This window comes from Triturus cristatus, chromosome 10 (genome assembly GCF_964204655.1).
Source record: "Triturus cristatus chromosome 10, aTriCri1.1, whole genome shotgun sequence".
Classification (NCBI taxonomy): Eukaryota; Metazoa; Chordata; class Amphibia; order Caudata; family Salamandridae; genus Triturus; species Triturus cristatus.
The window spans coordinates 285,909,917-285,934,295 of NC_140593.1; positions in this window are offsets into that span (position 1 = coordinate 285,909,917).

Here is a 24,379-nt window from a genome sequence, read left to right on the forward strand (position 1 = left end):
CCACCCATTTTTGCCATTCTCTCTACAGCGTTTGATGAGAGACTCCTCTTCTGCTTACAGAACTTTTTTGAAAACGTTTTGCTATGTACACATATCTGACAGTACACACAACATGCAACCATCATCTTCATCAATATTCATGCTCTGTAAAGCAGCCTTCCACCTGTGATAGCCATGCATCTAAAAGCTACATAACAGAACTTTTCCCCACTGCCAGAGGTAACATGGTTGCATACGCTGTCCACAGCACAATCTAATGTGGTACGGCCCAGGGGCAGTATCATGCATAGATAATGAACACACGGACATAGATAGGTAGTGGAAGTGGGTACGGGCACGTGCGCTCGACTCCTTTTTATTACCAGGGTCACATATCCAGTGACGTCTGTGCTGGAAGCGTGTGCGGTGAGTGTAAATCAGTCCTCAGGGAATGGTTGCTGCTAGCATCAACTACAACAGTAATCATTGGATCACACACAGAGATTCAATAATAAAAGGGTCAATAGATTGTGCATCAGTAAGGTAGGGACACTAGATGTGAAATAATACAGAAAAGATTCTATCGTAAAACAACCATAACTTGTGGTATACTAAGATACAGGCAGTAGATCTGAAATAATACACAAAAAGATTGTATCATAAAGGGTCCATCAGGTCTAGTGTACTTAGATAGCCACATCAAAAGCATTCAGCATGTGCACAGCTAGTGATGATGCGCGCTGCGGGCGGGCATACTAGGAACAATGTCTGTTGACTACAACACTACATCATCTGCAATAGTGACTCGATCTGAATTGTAAACACTGCTGTCTGCAGTGTATGCCAGAGAGCGGTCAGCAAGGGCCCACAGCCACGTAGCGTTGACTTGAACTGCCCAGTTTGCCGTACGCGAAGGAACAAAAAACGTGTGCGGACCTTGTGATGATGTGTATGCGTGGTGCGGACAGAGCGCACTGGAGCAATGTCTTTTGCCTACAGGACTGCGTCATCTACAATAGCGACTCGATCTGAATTGTGAACACTGCTGTCTGCAGTGTAAATTGAAGGCAGTAGTGAGCAGAGTCTTCCATGAATACCTTTTCTCACGTCCTCTTCACAAAATACAACATAAATTACACAAAACTCTGCAATAAATAAATCCAAACAATTCGAATTGCGATCTCTGCTGTCCACTGTGTACACTGTTATTTGGTGTTCTTTACCACTACCAAGAAGAATTTGGTCATTGTACTAGACCTATAAGTCATCTTAAAAAACTTCTTCAAGCAAGTATACTAACAGGCATATTTCAATAGACGTTGTAGTTAGTTGCCTACTGGATTCTGTATTTAAACAATCACCACTCAATCTGAATTGTGAGCCCTGCTGACCGCACTGTAGGCCAGAGGCAGTTGTCATTAACGCCTCACAGCCACGTGCCATTGGATTCGGAAGCACGCAGTTGGTTGCACCTGATCGGAGTGGGTACACAGAAATCATCACAAACTTTACCTTCTGACATCCTCAATCACAGAATCAAGACCCTGTTTCACTGTTCCGACCTGCTGTACCACGGTGTACTCCACTGACTGCAGTCAACCAAGCCCAATAATAATGTGCAGCAGTTAGCTACGGAAGCACAGAGTCTGAAGCACCTCAACGGAGGGAGTTCTGTCAAAACCAAGCAGCAAGTAATATCGGACATCGTCCATTTTGGGCTCAAGACACCTTTTCACTGTTGGGACATAGAGTTGGTTGCACCTAGTCGAAGGGAATACCTTCATCTCCACTCTCAGATACAGTTCTAACATCGTCCATTGTTGGATCAAGACACCGTTCCACTGTAGGGACCTAGAGTTGCTTGCACCTGGTTGCAGGGAGTACCTTCATCTCCACTCTCAGATACAGTTCTAACATCATCCATTGTGGGATCAAGACCCCGTTCCACTGTTCGGACCTGCTGTACCGCGGTGTACTCCACCGACTGCAGTCACCCAACCCCAATAATCATGTGCAGCAATTAGCTACGGAAGCACAGAGTCTGATGCACGTCAACGAAGGGAGTTCTGTGAAAACCAAGCAGCACGTAATATTGTACATCATCCATTTTGGGATCAAGACCCCGTTCCACTGTTCGGACCTGCTGTACCACTGTGTACTCCACCGACTGGTGTCAACCAAGCACAATAATCATGTGCAGCACTTAGCTACGGATCACAGAGTCTGATGCACGTCAACGCAGGGACGTCTGAGAAAATTCACAAGCAGCAGGTAATATCGGACATCGTCCATTGTGGGATCAAGACACCATTCCACTGTTGGGACCTAGAGTTGCTTGCACCTGGTCGAAGGGAGTACCTCCATCTCCACTCTCAGATGTAGTTCTAACATCGTCCATTGTGGGATCAAGACCCCATTCCACTGTTGGGACCTAGAGTTGGTTACAGCTGGTCGAAAGGAGTACCTACATCTGCACTCACAGATGCAGTTCTAACATCGTCCATTGTGAGATCAAGACACCATTCCACTGTTGGTACCTCTTTGACTACTGTGTTAGTAGTATACAGAGCACTTCACGGTGGTGGGCCTCAGGCTGGGCGCTGTCTGCCTGTGTCGCGGTAGCCAGCGTTGATCTCAGGAGCCTTCCCAGCTGGCAGACCTCGGCCCAAAAGCTTCTGCCGGCACGTGGTGGCCCCTCTTTCCCACACGACGGTGTCGAAAGGTGAACTGTGGGGCATATGTGCGTCACAGCGGCCATGACGGTTTCTGGGTAGCAGCAGGCTACGAGCATTATTTCCGCAGCCACCTTCACTCACGGCATCAGCCTCGTGGCAGTGTAAGCTGCGCAGACCTGACAGACATGTTTGCCATTCCAGAAGAGAGCCACACCCAGAGAAACTTGCCTTTTATTCATACCCCTACGCTAGCCTTGCGTATGCCATGCCAGCCCACTTTGCTAAAGATTTGTGGGGGCATGTACGCGCTATGTTTTCGTAATCTTCCCTACTAACTGCACTATCATGGTTGCGTCCACTGTCGACTTCACTCAATAGACCATCAGTGTATGTTGACATGTAAATGTCTGTGCACTGCATACTCAAGTCTGTCCGGCACATCTCCTCAACACTTTGCATTGTATACTTTTATAATCGAGAATCACTTGCCACCTTCGCACATACCTTGCTCCCATCTCTCCCCGCATTCTGCATTGTGTGGCAGAGGTGCTATGTTTGGTTTCTGTACATGGCTAGCCACGGTTCCCACAGTACGTAGTGTTGTTGTGTCTGCTAGGTGTACATGTTGTTTGTCATGTTGTATGTGATTATATAAGGTAGCGCGTTTATTCACGAGCAGTGGTTTCTCCCATTTACATATCGCTGTCTTAAAGAGGATACCGAAGTTTTTCTCACAGGTGAAAAATGGGGCCACAATGGCAATGATTCATTACTATGCAAGAATGTCCAACTGCACGACGCTTCTAAGCTTACAGCCCCCAATCGTGCATGCTTTCTTAAAAGCACGCCAACTCCCACAATCAGACCAACATTCAAACAGCTTTCTAATGGCAGTTATCTGCTGCTTAATAATATGGACTGCTACGCAATGTGAGCTGGCATACCGTATGTCCTTACTGTTTCAAACCGGATAACTTCCTTTGGCAATCTCTATTCCCACCCACACAAAGTAACTCCCAAAGTTCAACTTGGCCTTCAATACCTACTTTGAAAACAGATTTTATTAAACGGAGCAAACTGAAAGCCCTTTTGTTTCAAACAGAAGTGTCCCTCATTTCTCCAAAAGTAATTTATCGACTGCAGATAGCACAAACTTCAAGTAAAATACACTCCCTTTTAAATACAAACCTCCCATTACACTTTGTGAATTGTTACACAATTTTCAACACATCTGACATTTAAGGTCTGGCACATTTTTTTAACATTGTCTCCTCCGGCCTTCTCACAGGCTTTCAAACTGTTTTTAGTCTAATACCAGACTTCATTTATACGATCATCTCTGGAATAACAGCAACAGTGCCCATAATTCTCGCTCTGTTTGCGGCCATCCTACTACTATTTTAGCCTGTTAAAAATGGCTACGCTCCCTGTGGTAACAAGCATGTCCAACAGAATACGCCTCTATGCGAAGCTACATCAATACCGTGAAAAAATGGAACAACTATTCGGCTGCCTGCCTCTATCTATTATCGGAGCCAGCTACAACATGACATTTATTTACACATATACAATCTGCGTGCAACCATCTTTTTATTGCAAAACTTGCCCAATAGACTGGCGAATGGATCTATGCCTTGCCAACATCCCAGCAAATGCTCCCGATATCCAGCAGGTAATGGAGTATCTTGAAAACCATGAACTTGATTGTTCGAGCAGTGGAGCAATGGCGGATGCAACGCAAAAAGGTATCCTGGCAAAATGGGATTTATGCGCAGCCGCGAAAGATCTCCTGCAACGTGCGACCTTTGACAACATCGCAGATTGCCTGCCAATTCAAATTGCCGCTGCAACATTCGAGGAACATTACTGTCCCTTCGAGGATATGAATTGGATCGCTTCACTTTTCTCACACGATGGCAACAATCGCCTCTTGGAACATTACGCATCTCAAGCCGCTGAAGAGCTTCCGGACTGCAATCTCCAAGACTTGTAAGAAATTCACTTTATTCTTGAATTGATTTTTTCCAACTTTTTTGACTTTTTCCTATTACATTTTTTAATACACTTTAATTGAACTATTTTCATATAATAACTTTCTAAGTATACCTAGCCATTTGAACTCTTTTTTCATTATTGGCCCTTGCCTCTCCACACTAACCAGGGATGGATGATGTATGGCCTACGCAAATACGCTATTTACTTGCTAAATTAGCCTAAACCCGACATCCATTTTGAAACCATATCTATTCTTTGTACACATGTCTCTCTGCCTGCCTTATCCACGAAGCCCTTTCACACAAATTAGCTCATCCTCAGCCTCTGCTCATGAACTGGCGATCAAGATAAAAAAACACGGCATTGTTTAGGAACTGGTTGGCACAGTGTGGTAATCGTATCCTACCTTTATTTTCATTCTACAATTTACAGTCATTCATTTCTAATAGGTATTGTTTATGTCACATGGAACTGTAACATGTAATGTGGAATTGACTGATGCAGAAGCTTAGCTCTGAATACAGCAGAAGCGGTTGGAGTTTGCCTCAGCTGGATGCCTTAGCTCTTGCACCAGTGGTTCCATTTATGGCACTTACATAAAGACACTTTTTATATAACTTGCAGACTCCATCGCTTTATCCCACACAGCCACTTTCTTAAACACACCTGATTTCACCATTTGTCTTCTGTGGCATTGCAACATTCTGCATTATATTCTTCATGACTATTTCTTTATTCCTGCTTGCTAAAACACTCAATTCGAGTCTTCAGACCGGTTGGGGTGAGTAGTTTGCTTCCCACTCCCGCTATAGTCTAAACCCATACTAACACCACTTGAACAGCTATGCTACAGCGGCCAGTATGCTACAGTGCCAGGAGCACATCAGTTTACAGCAATCAGCTCACGGTTTCATTCCCGAGTGTACTGGCACCTCACCTCAGCACCATCTCACTCTGGTCAAAACAGCAGTTTCACACCGCTAGGGGTGAATACTTTACTTCACACTCACTGTATAGCGCACCCTAACCACCCCACAGAGCTCACACCGCTATACTCTAAACCCATACTAACACCACTTGCACAGCTATGCTAAAGCAGCCAGTATCCTACAGTGCCCAGAGCACATCAGTTTACAGCAATCAGCTCACGGTTTCATCCCAGAGTGTGCTGGCACCGCACCTCAGCACCATATCACTCTGGGCAAAACAGCACTTTCACAGCGGTAGGTGTGAATACATCGCTTCACACTCTGTGTAGCACACCCTAACCACCCCACAGACCTCAAAGCCCCCCTACCCTCCTCTTTCCTACTCTTTTCGCCCTTTTTTCCCTTACACGCTTCAAAGGAATCACAAAATGTCGGCCAACACTTCCTATTTAAACCGCTTGCAGCGCTCACAACCAATAAGCAGCAAGCCCATGTTCGTAATGCCTCAGCCAATCAGATGACAGAATTCCCAAATATCGATATCTGTAAATTTCAATATTTCTCAAAAATTACTGAACGGATTTACACCAAATAAACAAAGGCGTGCTTTCTAGACCAAGACCCTTTCCCTGCCAAATTTGGGGTAATTCTGTTCACCCGTTCGACCTGTAGCCTTGTCTAAAGTTTCCTGTGGAAATTAACATGGAGAAAACATGTTTTGGGACCCCCTTTTTTCTCGGACCCCTCTTGATGAATCACCCCCAAACTTCCCACATAGGAGCTGATATGAACAAAGAATTAGTTTGGAAAATATCATGAAGATTCATCAAACGACGCCAAAGTTATAAGCAAAACAGAAAATGTTCTTCCTATGGAAACTTGGTCCTAACTATAACTACCTACTGGCGACCGCCAGTAGGTAATATTTGTACGAGTGAAACCTGAGCCTAACTATAATGTCCATGTAACCTTTGGTTTTTTCAGTGTATATATATATATATGTATGCCCTGATAAAACCAAAGGTTACATGGATGTTAGAGTTGGCTCAGGTTTCACTCGTACAAAACGAGTGAAATTCAGCAGTTATAGTTAGCTGAGCTAACTATAACTTGCACCCCCCACAATACACTGCTTATGACCTCACATATTACATCACTCATGACTATATCGTCCCTGTAACCTTTGGTTTTTTCAGTGAATTTGTAAGTTTTTTTTTTAAAGTTCCATTTCAAAACTATAACATCCCTGTAACCTTTGTTTTTTTCAGTGAATTTCTAAGATGTTTTTAAAATGCTAATCCCAAACTATAATGTCCCTGTAACCTTTGTTTTATCAGTGAATTTCTATGGTTTTTCAAATAGTAGTAACGTTTGCATCGTGGTGGAGAAGGGGGCGGGCCTCTGACTAGCTCTCAGGAATCCCGCTGTATAGGACTTACAGGAGGTGCCAGGAGGGCTTCTTGGCCCCCAAGGTACCTCAGGAGTAACGTGGACTTCATCCGCCAACCAGTAGTGTGCCAGGAGCTGCGTTTGCAGAGTGGTGGAGAAATTAGATGTGGCCTCCGAGGACCTCTTAGCAATCCCGCTGCGTGGGACTTGCTGGAGGTAACAGGAGGGGTATTTGGCCTCCAAGGACGTCCTTGGGGGCCAATCACCACTCCTGTTAACTCCAGTAAGTCCCACACAGCAGGATTGCTGAGAGGTTGTCAGAGGCCATGCCCCCTTTCTCCACCACTCTGCAAATATGCCTCCTTGTGCACTACTAGTAGGGGGATGAAGTCCCCTTGTCTAGTGAGGGTCCCTGGGAACCAACTGTTCCCTCCTATTCCCTCCAGTAAGTCCCACACAGCTGGATTGCTGAGAGGTCATCAGAGGCCACGCCCCTATTCTCCACCACTCTGCAAATGTGCCTCATGGGTTTCATCCACCTTACACATACTTACCTTGCACTGTAAAGGCATGCATAGTAAAAGTATATGCGGGGTAAAGGTTTGTGTGGTAAAGGCATTGCCCTGTAATTGATGCAAAGTCAATCCTTGCTTTGTGAATGCATTTGTGCTAATGTCATACATCCCTCTGATGGCATTGCAGTAATCATCAGTGAAGAGTCTTCGCATCAATGAAAAAGCTCCTAGTGTAATACGAAAAAGTGGCTATGTCCATAGGATTGGGACTAGAGGGTCACCCCCGTCATTACCCACATAGATTTTCTGCATATTTTTGATCTTGTGAATCAGGGTTCTGTGGGTTTGGAGTCTTACAAACCAGTCCGTAATGCATAGGGGATCATAGACTTCATGTTTCCCCAACCTAGTTGCAATGTGATCAGGTGTGCCTCCTTCTGCGAGACCTCCCTCGTTTTTCTTACTACTTCTGTCCTCCTGGATTCCATTACTACCAGACAAAGACCTCAGGAGTTTTAGTTTTAGTGCTGCTCTATCTGAAAGTCCATATTTTCTTTATTATTCCAACAGGGCTCCTGGTTTTCTTCATTCTTGTGCTAACGATGAAATAGGCACAATAATGGCAGGTTTATTTGGGAGTTATGGGAAAGGGGTGCGACTTCCCTGTAAGATGGTATCAGTATCATTTTGTAGAACCTATTAAAGTAAAAAAAAAAGAATCTGCAGTCATTAGACCTCGATGGCACACCCTCTTAAGTTACATAGGTAATATTTATCCTAAAAAATCTCATAAGGATACAAGTTATGTTTCCTAGCAACTGAGCACTTCACCAGAATGTGTTTTTTGAAAGATTGGAAAACAAATTTTATTCTCAGTAAATACACTTTCCGACAATGGCATAAAATGTCACTTTGTATTCAGAGGATTAAGGCAGACTGGCACAAAAAAATGAAATAATCGGCTCTTCATTTTACAAGCACGATTGCCAGCAACCCCATTGTGAAGAGTGTCTTGTTTGTGCCAACTAAGAGACTGTCTGAGGGAAGTTTTAACATGGCATAACAAGTGTATTTGTAAAGGGCAGGGTCACCCCATATGGCATCTTGACACTGAAATAACAGATATTCATTGTTACCCAACTAAATGGTACTCATTTTATCGACCTCAGAAGTAGGATTCGCTCATTGGACCCCCTGGGATTTGAACCTGCGATCATGAGGTCAAACATGGATCCCTGGAGTGGATACGTTAGTCCACTAAGGCCTTAAACTTGCCACTGGGAACTATGTGAACATGTTTTGTCATACACACCTTAAAAATGGCACAGTGACTTCAGGGGTAACTGGCCATGCCTACGTATCATCAGTCTTCAAGTGTGCAGTTGTGGGAACACATATCTTTAGCTGTCATCTCAAGAATAACAAACCAACAGAAAAAGAAACGCACAAAAAGGGGGTTGGGTCAGCCTTCTTCAGCCTTTAACTCGTATTGATAAGATCCCAACAGCCATTGGTTGTCTGATGTACCCTTCATGGTTTGTATCAGCCAACAGAATTTAGAGGATGTTTACTTTTTCCATTTACAGTTTGCCTTGGTTACTAGACACAAACTAATTCGTTTGTCTGATCGCCACATCTCGCAGGACTCCCTCCTTGTCTAACAGGAGTCTGTCACCAGAATAAAGCTACTGCAAAATCAGTCGATCAACACCACAGGGGTCAGCATCCCAGAGAGCCAAACAGCATGCACCTGTGCTGCTTGTACCACCAATGACCAGAAGCGTAGCTCTGCCAGTAAGATTGGGGAGTGTGAGCTTCAGATTTCCCAACAATCACGCTAGCATATAGGGGTCTATTTACCAAAATTCTCACTCAGCGTAGCTACCAAAAATGCTGTGCTGTGCTGTGCTGCATGAGGAGAGAGCAGGAGAGTGGAGAGGGGAGGAGAGTGCGATATTTAAAGAGCTATGGCACTCTCCTCCCCTCTCCCTATTACAGGAGTGCAATTAGGTAGTCATGCTCCACACACATACCTTTGCACCGTAGTGCAAGGGTGTCTGTGTGAGTCTAGGATACCCTTCCAGTACAAAATACAATGATTAGACCAACTATAAAACTTTTCCCACTTTGTGTGTGTTCTGTTCAGTGCAAAGTCAGGAAAGAAAGGAGAAATAAAAGCAGGAGCAGATCGTGCAGGTAAGAGCATTGGGGTGGGGGAGAGTCGACAGACGACGACAAGGTAAAGTTAAATTAGAAATGGAAAACCACTTACCCTGCGCTCGCCTCATCACCGACTTAGCGGTGCGGCGAGCGCATCATAGCTGGTTTTCTTTTTATTTTATTTAACTTTACCTCGTTGTCGTCTGTCGACTCCACCCCCCCACCCAGCTCCACCGCTCCAACCTGTATGAGCCACTCCTGAATAAAAGCATTTTTCCTTATTAGTGCCTTTTTGAAATGGGCGTTATTTTTTTACTTAAAACTGTCTAATTCTTTTTAGCAAATAGTGTTTTGTGTCAAAAACATGGGTGGTTGCACAGCAATACCCATGCACCAATCATGGAATGCCCGCTTGGCACTAGGTAATGCAAAGCAACTGTATGCGTTGCTTTGCATTACTTTCAAGTGAATTTCCAGCGCAATTCGAGTTGGGAAAAAAAAGATTTTGCATCACTTTTGTGATGCAAATACAGCACAAAACCTTATTAAATACACCCCATAACTTTAAAATACCTTATACAACAATCAGGGGTACAAAAGAGCCATAAGGGGCAAAGGAAAGGGAGATTAATGCCTATTGGTAGAGGTACGTAGTGAGAAAACACATTGTTTTGTGAAATAACCAACATTTTTTCCATTTTGTTTCCAAACAGAGAATGGGAGAAAGTGTATGTGTATTTTTTGTCTGTGTGTGTAAAGAAATTCCTTGTGAAATTCAACAGACACCTCACAACACCCGACTGAAAGCACCTGTATCCAACTATTTATCACAAAATACATTTATAAAGGGGAGTGTAACACCCCAAACACCCTACCTGAAGCTACGCCCCTGCCAAGGACTCCCCCGCTGTTCCTGCCTGCCCATTCATGCCACATCCAAAGTGCTCGGCAGCTCCCCTAATAATGGAAAGGGGGGGCCGCTCGGCAACCCCCCCTCCCCCGGCCTCTCGGTGGTGGGGGTGCGTCGCGGGTCTATGACGCGCGCGGCGCGCCCCCACCACCGATAGGTTGATGCCTCCCCCGTGACCCGGAAGCAGCTGTACAGCTTCCGGAGCAGGGGGGCGGGTCGGCCGGGGGGCGGGCCGGCTGGGCCGGCGACCCCCTGGTGGCACAGTCCCATAAGAGGCCCGGGGAGCGAGCTGGGTGCCCTCTTGCCCCTGGCTCGCTCCCCGCATACCTCGTGTGCCCCCACGCTCGGGGCGTTTAATTTTTGTTTTTGTTTTTCAGCGGAGCTCCGAGTGCGGCAGTAGCTGGGGGCACGATTGGAGCCAGAGGCGGCAACGGGATCGGTGTTGGCGCTGCCAAAGCTTGCAAGTGTTTTGTGCGCCTGGACGATTTGGTAAACGCGTCGGTGTGACCAGTGCTGTGTGGACCCCTCTTCCCCTCACCCCTGTAGGTCGCTTTTTGACGATTTGGTAAAGCGCGTCGGCCGCTTGCCCTGCACCTTTTACGAGGCCTCCTACCACGCGTCCTCTGCCTGGTCTGCTCGGGGTGGGGACGGGGAGTTGTTGGTGCCGGCAATAGTTGTGTTTGGGGACGGTGGTGTTATCTGTCCTTGATGCCTCAGTACAAAAGAGGGGGATAGGAAGCATTTAGTATTTTCCTTGTCCACTTCCAGGACATTGTTACTCAGTGTAGGGGGAGTGCGTAAGGTTGTAGCTGCGAATTAACTGGGGCTCTAGCGCTGCGCAACTGTTTTAATTTTGTGTTCTACAGCTCCAGCGTTCCCAGGCACCGGGATTTATTCCACGAAGTGTTTTCCAGGTTATTAATATTTTGTTCTCTCGTAGGAAGCTAGACTCTGGTGCTTCTTTCCGGTGGCAGACAACAGATCACGGGGCATCGGTGGTAAGGGGAGTGAGGCGGGCCTGCACTTCATTGCTTCTGGGGGGCCGCAGGGCTTGAGACCTTCCTACGAGGGGTTGGCGCTCGCCCACACGCTAAGACTAGCTTGGTGTGTTTGCGGTCACAGTTGCATGGTGCTTACGGCCAGCTTCACATCCTCCATCTGAAAGAAGGTACAATTGCCGGTGTTTGGCTAGGATTAGATTGCATTGCGATTGTGGAATATGCTGGGGGCACGAGTTAATAAGAGTTCCCGCATGGAGCAAATGATGCAGGCTATGATGCGCAGGATGACGGCGATTGATAGGCGCTTGGGTAAGGTGGATGAGTTAGGTAGGAGTGTGGCAGAAATTAATCAGAGGTTGGACGGGCCTCCTGGTCCACAAGGCAGGCCAAGAAGGATAGTCAACCCACCACAGCCTAGAGGTGATTTTGTCACCCCTCCTAAGAGGGGCAAGTCCAAGAAAACTGCACGCACAACGCACAAGAATACAGCTGAGGGGGAGGGTATGCCAGGGGGAGTGCCTAAGGATGCTCCCAATGGCACCGGCGGGGCCAGCTCCTCTTATGCCAGCATTGCCGGTTGCCCCACTCGGGGTCATTCCCCCTGCCACCCCCGTGAACATTGCCCCCGTCGGGGTCCCAACCCCCCCGAATAATGTTGTCCCGGTGGAATTGGCATCCCAGATAGCCGCCGTTTTACCCTGGTTACAGTTGGGGGGGGTATTGCCATCCTCTCAAGATCATTCAGCAGAAGCCTTGAAACTGGTTGAGATGATTAAGTTGGCCAGGGCGGGGGAAGGGGCACCATTGGCACCAATTACTCCCCTAACAGGTTCCGCCAGCAAGCAGACGGCAAAGAAGGATGGTGCTACGTCGCAAGGCATTGACAGTGGTAAGGAGGTGGCTTTGCCATTACTTAAAGATGGTGCTATGCCCTCAAGGAAGGAGAATTTGGGGCAGCATGTGTCTCAGGCTGTGAAAGAGATGATCTGGGCGGGCAAATATATCAACATTTTCTCCTTGCTGCTCGATAATAGGGAACTTGAATACACCAAGTCACAAAAGGAATGGATGTTGCCCAGTGAATGGAGAACAGAGTTGGTTAAGTTCAGAGTTGAGGAGACGTTTGTTAACTGGATGAGGGCCTTTTCCGTGTTTAGTGCCATTACAGCTGAAAGGTCGCCCAATTTACAAGCTGAAATGGCCTGCTACCAGAGCAGGATTGCCATGTGGAGCGAGACACAAGTGGGGAATGGGTGGAAGGAATATGACATTTCATTCAGGAAAGCTAAAGAATTCAATCCCTCTCTAGCATGGGATGTGGTGGATTCCTTGTCATGGTACAATCAGATATCTGGGGGGGCAGCAGCGATGGGGGCAACCGGTTCACAGAAAATATACCCGGCCAAGCCGCAACAGCCCTTTCGGCATGCGCAAGGAAGTGAGGTACCAGGAAAGGGTAAGGGTTGGGGGGATAAAAAGGGCGTATGTTGGGATTTCAACAAACGGTCCTGCACTAGGGCAGCGGGCACATGTAAGTTCAAACACGCCTGTTCCTTGTGTGGTCACCCCTCACACCCCGAGACCTCCTGCAGATTTAAGGGTGGCAACCAGGGCTCCAGGGGGAGAAGGAAACCTGAATAGACTAGAGGAGGGTTTAGTATCGCACACTCCCATTGATGTCATGGCAATGATTCCCTGGCTGAACAGATACCCAGATCACGCAGCGGCTAAATTAATTCAGGAGCGATTTTCTTGGGGTTTCAGGATACCGGCAGGAGGGTACACAGGTAAGACTGAGTGCAGGAACCAACTGTCTGTAAAGCATAACCCAGGGGTAGTGGCTGCAAAAATTGAAAAAGAATTACGCCTGGGTAGGTTAGCAGGACCTTTTGACGAGGTGCCAGTGCCCAACTTTGTTTGTTCCCCACTTGGTGTTGTCCCTAAAAAAGAGAAAGGCGAATATAGACTCATTCATAATCTCTCAGCCCCAAGGGGGGCATCCTTGAATGATGCTATAGATGAGAATGTCTGCAGTGTAAAATATGCCTCTTTTGACCAAGCGGTGGTGTTGCTTAGGGGCCTGGGTTCAGGGGCATTGATGGCCAAGTCTGACATAGAGTCTGCATTTCGTCTTCTGCCCGTGCATCAGGGGGATCACCACCTTTTGGGGTTCAAGTTTGATGGGAAGTATTACATGGACAAATGCATGCCCATGGATTGTTCGATCTCGTGTGCCTATTTCGAGACGTTCAGTTCCTTCTTGGAATGGGTAATGAGGCAGGCAACCGGGCATCAGCAGCTCATGCACTACCTGGATGACTTTCTCTTCCTGGGCGCGGCTGGGTCCCAGAAGTGTGCACGGGCATTGCAGGAATTTTGCGCGCTCATGCGGCTTTTGGGGTCCCGCTGGCGCCGGGGAAGACAGTGGGGCCAGCTACTTGCTTAGAATTTCTGGGCATTGAAATAGACTCTGTTGATGGTTGTTTCAGGCTCTCAAAGGAGAAGGTGTCTAAATTCAAGGCGGCACTACGCGCGTGCCTGGCCAAAGAGAAGGTCTCGTTACAACAGCTTCAGGAAACAGTGGGCCAGTTGAATTTCGCATTGAGGGTGATACCAATGGCTCGCCCCTTTTTTGCTCAATTGCGCAGGCTATGAAGGGCCTGCGAGAAAAACACCACCGCACTAGACTGTCGCTTGAGGTACGCCAGGACCAAGCTGTTTTTTGTGAAGTACATGGCCCTACGTGGAGCAATAAGAGGCCTGGATGGGCACAATTGCCTCATGAGAAGCAAACGGGGTCCTTTGAATAGCATTGTTGTTAAAAAACTGTGTTAAGCTACAAAGATGGATTATGAAGAAAACAAGGAATAAAAATGCTGAATTTACAAAGGTTGGAATTTCTCCTTTTTATGCAGTGCGTTTGGAATGCAACAGATCTCTGCTGCTATTTTGTCTGATATCATGCAGATATGGATGGCATTCCTGGAGGACTTCAACGGCAGGGTTGTGTGGTCCGGCCCCCCCACTACCTCAGCAGAGTTAGGTTTATGGACTGACGCGGCTGGGAGTGTTGGGTTTGGTGCCATCCTTGGAAACAAGTGGGTCACCCACAGGTGGCCGGACGAATGGGTGTACAGTGAGTTGACAACCAACATTGGTTTTCTGGAGCTGTTCCCCATTTGGGTTGCATTAATGGTCTGGCCAGAACTTCTGCGTAACAAATCAGTGATATTCTGGTCAGACAACATGACGGTGGTGGAGTGCATCAATCAGCAAGCGGCACGCTGTAGGTTCATACTCCGCCTCTTGAAGGAGATTGTGTTGAGATGCTTGAAATTGAATGTTACATTCAGGGCAAAACATGTACCAGGTGTCCTTAATAATGCAGCTGATGCACTCTCTCACCAAAAAATGCAGGTATTCAGGGAACATCTTCCATCAGCAGAGCCTACACCGACACACTTCCCGTTAGCGCTCTGGCAGATTGGTGCCCCAAATTACAGGACCTCGTGGCAGCTAGCTTAGCCCCCAAGACAAGGACAGCATATGAAGGGGCGTTTGGTTCATGTTGCACTTTCTTGGGGCGTGACTGGGAATCCAAATGGGCTCTAGAGAATAGTTTTACAGATTATCTGGGTAGATTGCATCAGGAGGGTCGCTCAGTGGCCACAGCTAACAGGCATAGGGCAGCTGTCTCCTTCTACGCACAGGCAAAGGGAGTAAAAGACCCAACTAACAGCTTTGCAGTGCGGAAGGGTCTGAGGGGTTGGCGCCGCTTACAGGGCAGCACTGCTGACACTAGGAAACCAATAGGCTTGGGGAGGCTGACGGCATTACTGCCTGCATTGCATGACGTCTGTAGCTCAGACTGGGAGATACAATTGTTTAAAGCAGCTTTCACATTTAGCCTTTTATGGAGCGTTGAGGCTGAGCGAGTTGGTGGCAGCCTCCAAGGCAGATAGGCAGGGGGGTATCCAATTCCTGAACACAACAACACAGGGAGACACATTGTGGGTGACAATTTTGAGATCAAAAACTGATCAGGAGTCGCGGGGGGAGACTGTGGTACTGCACAGGGCGAGGGCTAATCCTTGCTGCCCGGTACACCATGTGGAGACTTTCATCAGGCAGCGAGGTGGACTGTTGGGTGGGTCGCTCCTATTACACGCTGACGGCACCCCTTTAACCAAATACCAGTTCAGAAGAGTCATGGAGTTGACTATTGCCAGGGTGGGCCTTGACCCGAAGGAATTTGGCACACACTCCTTTAGGATAGGCGCAGCCACTGAGGCAATCACAAGGGGTCTGCATGTGAACAGTGTTAGGTGAATTGGGAGATGGTCACCCAATTCCAATTGCTACAAACGGTATGTGCGGGTACACATGTTGTAAAGTACCTAGAGTTTTGCTGACATTGGGTTGTTTTCTGGTTTTTGCAGTTCCTTCGCTCTGTGACGTAGGCGGAGAGCTTGCTTCGGGTCATCATTAGGATTCATCGGCGACTCATCGCGGAGTGAACAGTCAGGAACACAGGACGCGGTCAGGCAGGGTTTGGATTGTTGGTCATTCATATGTTAATCGTGCTAAAAATGTCTTTTTTACAGGCAAGGGTAGAAGGGAGCTAGAGCACAAAGGTTGGTCCATCTCCTTCTTTGGGAGGGGGGGTCTCTGACTCAGTCAGTTTCGGGGATTCTTTGCGGAGTTGATCGCCCAACATGCAGCACCACCGGCGGTGGTGATTCTTCATCTGGGGGAGAATGACCTTGCTAGACTGGGTAGGAGGGTCCTCCTGGAAGAGATCATCTCAGCAGCGGGGTGGGTAAGGAGGGTGTGCCCTGACTGCACTGTAGTCTGGTCCCAGCTGATACCGCGGCTCCAGTGGCGTGGGGGTGATTCCGTCAGGGCATTGAATCACTCGGTAAAAAGGATCAATACCAAGTTAGAAAAACTTTTCCGAACAACGCACTTACAGACCATCCCACACGGGACTATTTGGGGGGATGAATTGTACTTACAGGATGGGGTCCATTTGACTGAGGCAGGGAATACAATATGGTGTGATAATATCCTAGCTTGGTTGAAGGGCTTTGTGAGGTAGGGATGACCTTCAGGCAGGAGTTGTGGGGGGGCCAGATCGTCGGGAAACAATGCTGGCCTGTGGCGGTAAGGTCATGATCGGTGAGCAGTAATTTAAGGTCCTAGGGGGGGCGTCACCATCCACGGAGGGGGCGGCCCAGGGGGAGGGGCCACTGGTCCCTCCTAGAACTTCAGGGGCAGGAATATCCGCTAGCTGCTAAAGATGCGGGGGAGGGAGTCACGCTTTCCTTAGGCTGGTAGCCACCCCGCACATACATCATGACGTCAGCAAATGACACAGAGTGTAAGGGCCCTCCTTGTTGGTTAAATGGAGTTCACGATGCCGACGGGGTAGGCGGTCCCCTGTCGCGCATGCGCACCTGTAGGTAAGGGCGTGGCTAGTAGGACTTGACACCGGTTAGCGACCTTGCCGTCGGGCCAGAAATGTTAGAATGCAAAATTCAGGTAGGATGTTAGATTCGGATAGGAAACACGCTGTATTAGACTTTTGTTAAGGTTAGCCTTTCATATTTGTCTTCAATACTGTAGATCTAATGTGATGATTTTTGCGTTTCTTAACATATTGATGTAATGTTGATATTTCATCCTTTATTGTTTTTATATAATAAATACGGCCGGGGGGTCCCCGACCCCCCGCCTTCCAAAGACAACTTGCTGATGTCAATCCTTCAAGGTATGGTGTGGGAAGCTGGGAGGGGAGGGTAGCCAGTCACGGACCATGTGGAAAGGGGGGGCCGCTCAGCCCTCCCGCCCACATGGCGGTGCGGGCCCCCCCCTCCCCCGGCCTCTCGGTGGTGGGCGTGCGTCGCGGGTCTATGACGCGCGCGGCGCGCCCCCACCACCGATAGGCTGATGCCTCCCCCGTGACCCGGAAGCAGCTGTACAGCTTCCGGGGCAGGGGGGCGGGGCGGCTGGGGGGCGGGGCGGCTGGGCCGGCGACCCCCTGGTGGCACAGTCCCATAAGAGGCCCAGGGAGCGAGCTGGGCGCCCTCTTGCCCCTGGCTCGCTCCCCGCATACCTCGTGTGCCCCCACGCTCGGGGCGTTTAATTTTCCCCACTCACCAGCCCTAAAAACAAGGTACTAAACAATGCTAGTCGGTGGTACTATGTAAGTTTGACTTAGGCCTTTTTCCCGTTACATGTGTAGGAGGTCGACGGGATTGTATGGTTGTACATAGGCCCCCTTTTTCTCTGTGGTCAGATCTGAATTTAGGCCCTTTTTTCCGTTTTAGCGGTGATTGGTCGTGATCAAATATAGATGTTGTGTGTACTTAGGCCTTTATCCCGTTATAGCTGTGATTATGTCATCATTAAAAGTGTAATATTGTGTGTATTTATGCCTTTTTCCCATTAGTACAGCATGCTTTGTATTACTATGGTCTGGTTTAGTTTAGTGTAGTTGTCCTTTAGCGAGTTCTTTTCCCCTTTTCCTTAGGTTCATCGTCGTATTTATTAGGGTTGGTCAGGCGGTAAGGTCATGATCGGTGAGCAGCAATTTAAGGTCCTAGGGGGGGCGTCACCATCCACGGAGGGGGCGGCCCAGGGGGAGGGGCCACTGGTCCCTCCTAGAACTTCAGGGGCAGGAATATCCGCTAGCTGCTAAAGATGCGGGGGAGGGAGTCACGCTTTCCTTAGGCTGGTAGCCACCCCGCACATACATCATGACGTCAGCAAATGACACAGAGTGTAAGGGCCCTCCTTGTTGGTTAAATGGAGTTCACAATGCCGACGGGGTAGGCGGTCCCCTGTCGCGCATGTGCACCTGTAGGTAAGGGCGTGGCTAGTAGGACTTGACACCGGTTAGCGGCCTTGCCGTCGGGCCAGAAATGTTAGAATGCAAAATTCAGGCAGGATGTTAGATTCGGATAGGAAACACGCTATATTAGACTTTTGTTAAGGTTAGCCTTTGATATTTGTCTTCAATACTGTAAATCTAATGTGATGAATTTTGCGTTTCTTAACATATTGATGTAATGTTGATATTTCATCCTTTATTGTTTTTGTATAATAAATACGGCCGGGGGGTCCCTGACCCCCCGCCTTCTAAGGACAACTTGCTGATGTCAATCCTTCAAGGTGTGAAGTGGGAAGCTGGGAGGGGAGGGTAGCCAGTCACGGACCATGTGCTGCTGGGTTGCTTTTGTGACATTTAGAGCTCCTGTCTACCTCTCTGCTGCATAAGGATAAAAGCACGAAAATGGCAAAATGTGCTTTGAAATAAATATAAACAAACAACATGTCATGGCCTGGCCCAGCCTGAAATCGACTACCGGGCTTGCAGCCAAATAGGACTGTATTCTTCCGAGTGACCAATCAATCAAAGAGCTCATAGAGGAGGGGCTACGTACCTGTCACTCACTGCTACGAGAGTGTGTCTGACGTGGCTTGTTGCACTGCTGGGACAGTAAAGAGGGCTGGATTGGGGATCAAAATCTGACCTGGCAAAATTTGTCAGACAAGCCCTCATACTGCACATAGTGAGCACAGCAAGTGAGAATGACCATAGTATGCAAAGCTTGGGAAAGGTTCTCCCCTCCCCACCAATAAATGTTTTAAAACCCTTAAAATATGGCGCATTTTACAAAACATTTTTTCATTTTAGAACCTTGTCTAGTCATTGAATAAATAGGTAGATTGGAGACATGTCTGCATGGCTCAATGAATGAATTAATTGTTGATGGGTGAGGGGTGGGTTTATGAATTTAAGAATGTATGACAATGACTAAAGACTTTTAGTTAGTGGAGCAAAAATGATCATTCTGTATTAAAGCATGAATCTCCCCAAATACCAACATCACCAATCCTTGTGAAACAAGCATAGCTCGAAGGTATTTAACACAATGTGCGGGTTTACAGCCTCAAAGAATTGAACACAAAGCATTAAGCTTTGATCTAAAAAGGAAGAGAGAAAGAGTTAATCATGAAGGGGCCGAATGGCACAAGGTGAAAGCAGGAAACCTTCCATCAATCCCGGCTTTCACTTCACAACATTGTGCTATCTGAGGCAAATTACTTTTTCACAATGCCTTCTTTTCTCTCTGAGAAAAACAACAGCAGTCCCCTCACCCATTTTCGGCTAAAGCCCCGAAGGCCAGTGCTGCTCGTGATGACCCTGTAGGAGAGAGGAAACAAACAAATGGAAAAAAGATGGATTTAAAGTGCGCGTGGTCTGACCAGCAGGTTTCAAAACCATTTGCATTGCATCGTTTGTTTGTTAAGTGCCAAAGCACTGTAGGCAGGAAACACAGCTGAACCTAGCAATAAAAATGGCTCCCACCAGCAGTCAAACAAGCCTCGCCCTTCCAGCCCATCAGCAAAATGCCTGGTGCCCAGTACCGCCAGTCTAGGCCTGACAGCAAATGCCTGGCCCTGGTTGTTTATGCAGCCAATTGAAGTTTCCTCGAACCAGGTGAGCTCTGGCATTCAGCAATATCTCACTACCAGGGACACATGAGCAGATGGCCCAGTTCTGCCCTCCTGGCTTTGATTAATGTCCAAGCCTAGGATTCTCCAGTGCGGCCTACTCACTCCTGCATCTGGGTTACTAGTATAGTCCTGCTCATCACATCTCCCCTCTCAGGCACATTGAGTAATAGATTGTGGCCAAAACCTGGAACATCGCTTGGACCAAGCACCGAACACCTCAGCTCTTTCTCTCACAACCTCACTCTTCCCGCCGTACTGGTTTTGCTGAGCGTGCTTTGATGAAGGGGGGCATTACGGACTCAAGGCGGTTTCAAAAGTATCAAACATCTGGCCACAACGCATGCCCAAAGGGACCCAACATGGTCCCTTAAAAATCAAACATCTGTCCACACCACCAATTCAAAGTGTCCCACCAGACATCACACAATACTTTGCAAAGCTAAGTATAGCAGACGGGAAGTAAAGATTGTCATAGAGATTGGGTGTTTGTGGCTGGTCCAGCTCCTCGATCCAGTCAACATCTGGCCATGTGTTCTATATTGCAAGCACATGATACACATGAAGACTTCTCAGGTTGGTCTCTCACCGTTCGTACCAGTAGCAACAAATGTACAGTACTGGGAAGTGATGGGATGTCTTTCCCCTGTGCATGGATGGAATGGTCTTTGCAGATGTTAACAGTGCTGCTAGACAAGTCATGAAACCCATGTAGAGGTTTAGCATTGAAGTTCCTCTCCTATAGTGTGATAACGCAGTAGTTACTAGTTCCATACAGGCAGCAGTGCACATTGTACTATCACACTCACTCTCAAGCGGAGTGAAGTGCCCTATCTATAATGGAGTTACATATGTGGCGTTGAGCAAATCTAGTTGAACTGGAATCTATTCACAAAGCTCATTCTTTATATGTCATACGTGTTACCCTGACATGATGCTGTGATCAGGGTAGGACTCACATACATAACCATTCCACACTTCCCCTCCAAGTTGCAACTGTGTTTGATGTTATTGTTTTGTATAATGTGGGCACCTTCAGCACACTTTGCAGCACTAGAACGTTGTTTAGGGCAGACGGTCACGTCACAGCGCTAGAAAGATGTTTAGTGGTAATCTCTCTTTAAAACTCCTCGTTACTAAGTGTGAAAGGGTTTGGCAGGAGTCCTTGAACGGTCGCATAACTAAACTTGAGGGGCCCACCTGCTACGTACATGGAGAGTCTCCCCCTTCTGGAATCAGTCAGGAGCTCTCAGGCCAGGGTACTGTGCTGAGGTGGCCCCCTAGAGCTCAGGCCCCCCGCACCGCAGGGGCCGCGGTGGACTTTGTCACAACACTGTCCTTGAAGGTGAATGAGTCGGCAGGCTGGTGGATGAGATACAGTTTTGGTGGGTCCTACCAAGTGTATGTGCAGAGACACTCGATACATTATGCATCTATTACGTCATCAACCCTCACAACCAAATAACACCCTTTCAACCATGAACTTAAAAGGGTGCTAACCAACCTAATACAAATCTGAGCTCTGGATGACCACTCCGGGTCTATGAAGCACTATATAGATAATGCAACCAGACCACCCAGGCAAGTGCTTCAGGCCTCACCAGAGTAATGGACAGCGCTATATACATATCGCTACGCTGTAGTACAAGTAATGTGCAGCAGCATGTGGCACATTTTATACTGACCTCTATTTTGTCAGCATCAATGTGGTAACAAAAAGACAATTAACAGACACACGTGTAATACCTCTAAAAAACAGTGCAAGAAACACATCATGTGTTCCACTGTGTAAGCATACATGACAACAGGACAGTGCACAGATAACAATAAACCACACATAACATATTCATTAGTCTACAGCAGCATGCCACATTAACTGAAGCAAAGTAATTTTAGAGTCCACCTTCTATAGATCACTTATATGCATTTACGTTTGATTCATAATGCAACATGTGTAACTTAATTAATTTCCGTGTTCCACTCTAACAAGAATTGTATTAGGTCACAACTTCTTAGCCTGTTGAGAAGTTATATTAGGTTGGATGATAATCAATGTAACAATATTAACTGAATGTATTTATGTTTTAATAATAATTGTTGATTGCTAAGGATTAATTTAATACAACAGTCTAAAAGTGGCAGGGTCAACTCTGCGATGAGTCAGTGCAATGTAGTACAATCAAAATTCCAAAGTTTGCTCCAAGGATAAGTGGAACGGACACCCAATCTTCCAAGGTTTGGAGAGGGTATCCTCAAATAACAATACAAACAGAATCTTATCCTGGGCAAATGCCCATTCCAAAGTAAATCCAGCACTCCGTATTTATGGTAATTTCTTTCTTTTATTCCAAACGCCAGAATTCCAAATAGGTAATATCACACCCAGTCTGAACAGAATGCAGCCAACACGTGTTTTGTTTCATGGATAATTTCCACCGACTTCATCAGGGCTACGAAAAATATGTAATATATAAAATATATAGGCAAAAACGGCCACTATTTCATTCACCTACTCCCACTAAAGTTAGTGAAGTTGTGAAAAAGTTAAGAAAAGTCACAAAGGATCATGATTTGTGGATGTTCACACGTGAAGAGAGTGTAGGGTTCGTTTTGTAAAGAATAAAATGGTATGAATAAGAGGGTCCAAATTTATCTTGAGGGTTTTAAGCCCCTAATACACCTTAAAGTTGTTGTGCCAAGTCCGATTCACCAAAAGATGGTATGTAGGTGGGAACTGAACACGTTCCAATAAACGACCACAGCCACCAATTCATCCAGTTATGACTTACCTAATAAATCATAATCAAGTTCAGTCCTCAGTAGTAAAACATACATTTTACTAAGTACCCAAATAATAATAATACTTATCAATACAACCAATTACAACCATAGTGTACAAAACACACTTAGGTATTATTATAAAGTAATCTATACTCATATCTCAGTTCTTAATCCCTTAATTCCTTATTATCTTTCAATCCAATAGTCGGCAATTTATGTATCTGTAAAACATAGTCCACACCTTATATTGCAGGAGGATAACAGGAGGGTCTACTGGTTAGGAAAATCAAGCTATAGAATATAATATGCGTTTAACATTTGCTAAAATTAAATGGCACAAGGGTCATATCCACCAATCTATAGCCTTTCATGAGAGAGCATCCGACTTTCTATCACTGGAACCACGTTCCAGGTTTCATGAGTGCTCCTCATGGTATCTCGGCTTCTAGTATGGCAATTGCCATTTTATACACCAGTATTGGGTAAATAAAATCAAAAACATACTATCACGGTCAAAGTTTACATGTTATAATTTTGACAGTGATAGTCTGTTTTTGGTTTTGATGACACCATATTGGTGTATAAAATGGCAATTCAAAATGGTGCCCATGCTAGAAGCCGAGACACCATGAGGAGCACACTCCCCATTGTTTGCAGGTTTGACCATGTACTGCACAGTGTTTTTATTACTAATTACTTGAAAAAGTTGTTGAATTATGTGTTTTTACTGTGTGTGAGCTTACGTATTTGTTATATTTTATTGGAGTACTCAGGTGTTCCGAAGGTGAAAAAATGGAAGTCATGTGGAAAACCCTCCTAGCGGATTTAGAAGATGCAACACTTGATTGTTTTGTGTAATTACATTGCCTTCTTGATATTAGTCTATGGACAGTGTAATTGACCACTGCATGTGCTTATGGCAGTTATTGATGTTCAATCGTGAAACTTGGAACGTGGTTCCGGTGATAGAAAGTCAGATGCTCTCTCATGAAAGGCTATAGATTGCTGGATACGACCCTTACGCCATTTAATTTTAGCAAATGCTAATCGCATATATTATTTAATAGCTTCATTTCCCTAACCAGTGGACCCTCCTCTTATCCTCCTGAAATATACTGTGTGGATTATGTTTTATACATACATGAATTGCCAACTGTTGGATTGAAAGATAATAAGGAATTAAGGGATTAAGGGATTAAGTACTGAGATATGGGTATGGATTACTTTATAATAATACCTGTATGTGTTATTCATACCTTTTTATTATTTACAAAAGGAACCCTACACTCTCTTCACGTGTGATTAACCATAAATCACGATCCTTTGTGACTTTTCTTCACTTTTTCACAATTTCACTAACTTTAGTGGGAGTAGGTAAATGAAATAGTGGTCGTTGTTGCTGATATATTTTATATATTACATATTTTTCGTAGCCACGATAAAGTCAGTGAAAATTATCCACGAGACGAAACATGTGTTGGCTGCATTCTGTTCAGACTGGCTGTGATATTACATATTTGGAATT